The sequence below is a fragment of the Octopus sinensis genome, linkage group LG14, assembly GCF_006345805.1.
Source record: "Octopus sinensis linkage group LG14, ASM634580v1, whole genome shotgun sequence".
In the NCBI taxonomy this organism is placed as follows: domain Eukaryota; kingdom Metazoa; phylum Mollusca; class Cephalopoda; order Octopoda; family Octopodidae; genus Octopus; species Octopus sinensis.
This window is the reverse complement of record NC_043010.1, coordinates 43863116-43865613: the sequence shown is the minus strand read 5'-3', so window position 1 is coordinate 43865613 and position 2498 is coordinate 43863116. Positions and strand designations below refer to the sequence as shown.

At 32.9% G+C, this 2498-nt stretch overlaps 1 protein-coding gene across 3 annotated transcripts in view; it reads right to left on the bottom strand.

Moving 5' to 3' along the window:
- The window catches only part of LOC115219191 (cytoplasmic polyadenylation element-binding protein 3), a 73154-nt gene extending 71292 nt beyond the window's left edge, over positions 1 to 1862 (bottom strand). For 2 of the 3 annotated variants that reach the window (XM_029789310.2, XM_029789308.2), the window contains exon 1: positions 1730 to 1862. The gene's annotated coding sequence lies outside the window, so the exon portion shown is untranslated. Of the gene's footprint in view, positions 1 to 1415; positions 1678 to 1729 lie in introns of those variants that run through there. The other variant, XM_029789309.2, reaches the window with a different exon arrangement.
- Positions 1863 to 2498: the final 636 nt, after the last annotated feature.

The following is a 2498-nucleotide window of genomic DNA, read 5'->3' as shown; positions in this document are numbered from 1 at the left end:
AAACGTAAAAGGTACCTATATATATATATATATATAGTTATACGGATACATAGAATACTTATATATCTCCATATATATGAATATATATACACACACATATATATATATATATCGATATACATGGATACACGCATACACAGTCATATAAATATATCCATGTACATGGATACACATACAAACACATATTCAAGGATACCCCCACACACACATATCCATTTTTATATGTCTGTGTATATAATGTAATATATATGTGTTCGTGTATTGTGTATATTTGTATATATATATATATATATATATATATATATATATATATATATGAGCGAGGGGGAGGTGATTGATAGACGGATAGATATCACTGCTTTGGTTGAACCTTGTAAATTTCCCAATCGTTTCTATGGCTTGATTGTTGAATAGAGGCATTACTGTGCTTCGTAGATTTTCCACATAGAGAGGGGCGAGATGGGTGAAGAAAGAATTCTGTCCATATACTCAATTAATCTACCTGGAATGATGGAAGGTAAGGCCGACGTCGGTCCGATTTGAACTCAGATTACATAGGTGACGAAATGAATATCGCACAGCGTAGGTCCCAACGCTCGGACGAAATTACGAATTGTCTGCGTGTGTGTGTACATATATGAAAATGTACGTGTGTATATGTGTCTGTAAGCTTATAAATCTGCTCTATATGCGTATATCTGTATATGTATGTGTGTACGTATATATAGAGAGAGACACAAGCTCACATATATGGCGAGACAGACAGATGCATACATTCAATACATACACGCAGTTAGATACTAATTTATAGCCATATACATATTTTATATGCCTAAATATTTTTAATACAACGTACACACAGTTTTATCCGTATATCTGAGGTTTGATCGTTATGTTACGGATTATAGCTGGGCATCCAAGACATTTACGTATGTTCATGCAATACCAACTAGATACACACACACACTTACTCATCTATACATACGTTTAATTCATAAACGTATTGTATATACACACACATATATACATACATAGATACATACATACATATATATATATATATACATACATATATATATATATATATACCCCACGCACACGTATATAGCTACATCTAATAAATTTATACATACATATACACACCCACTGATACATTTTATACATGCACATTCTACATCAAATATATCTGAAAGTATGTCTATCTTTCTCGCTGTTCTCTCCCTTACCATTAACAGAAATGATGGTAGTCGTAAGATTAGTAGTAATAATGTTGAACAATCAATCAATCAATAAATAAATAAAGGTAACGATAGCAATAATTAGACTGAAATTTGTGTGGCTAGATGATCTGCAACGATATATTTCTAATGGAAGCTAAAATATAGAAAAGCAACATCATTAACAATTGATCATACGTTACACATAATTTCATCCAACGGGTCACCATAAACGTCTTTTTTTTTTTTTTCCTTTTTCTTTCTCACTTCTCTTTTTTCTTTTACCGCAGTCACTTCATCACCACCTTAATTTTTTTATCGTTCTTTGAGATAGACAGATAAATAGATAGGTAGATAGATAGATAGATAGATAGATAGATAGATAGATAGATAGATGTATACATACACACATACGTGATACTTGAACAAAAATATTGGATTTTCTAAAAAGATATATTTATATATATATAATATAATATATATATATTATATATAATAGAATTTTACCGCACCTCTTGTTTCTTTCCTCCTTGCTTGGTTGTGTTGCGTAGAGAGCCTATGTCCTGCTGGTTTGTTCTAGTGATATTCCTGTTCTTTCTCTCAATATCTTACTCTTTTCTTTCTCCCCCTCTTTCTTCCTGTGTCTCTCTCTCTTTTTTTATTTTTTTCCCCCTCGTTGTATATCTCTATCTCGCTCGCTCTCTCTCTCTTTTCCACCTCCAGCAGTATTATGGCTTTATTACACGGCCTCCCTGACGATATTGAGACTTATTCTCTATAGCCACCCCCCTGCTCACTGATGATGCTGCTGATAAATTTTACACATATTGCAGTATTTGTGTTGCTGATGTTGCTACTGCTGCTGCAGATGCTGTTTCTTACAATTTGCTACTTTCACTGCTGCTACTACATCTACTCCGGCTACCAACAGCTAAGGGCTGATGGGTACTAACGTCTGAACGAGACTTATTCTGCAGTCATTAACTTTTGTCATATATCTTAGTTGTAGAATTCAGTGTTAATCTGTGTGTAAAATGTGCATATATAACTTGTTTGCTCGTGTATGCATATTTCTAGTCCTCTGTGTATTTATAATTGCTTATTGGGTGAGCAATTTTCACAAATTTTCACAGATTCAACACACACACATATGTATGTGTGGTTGTATGCATGGATGTATGAATGATTTTTTTTTGTTTGCTGCAAATATGTGACTAAAAACTCATTACTTATGTATGTGTAAATATACATGAGAATGTTTGTACGTACGTACATACATGT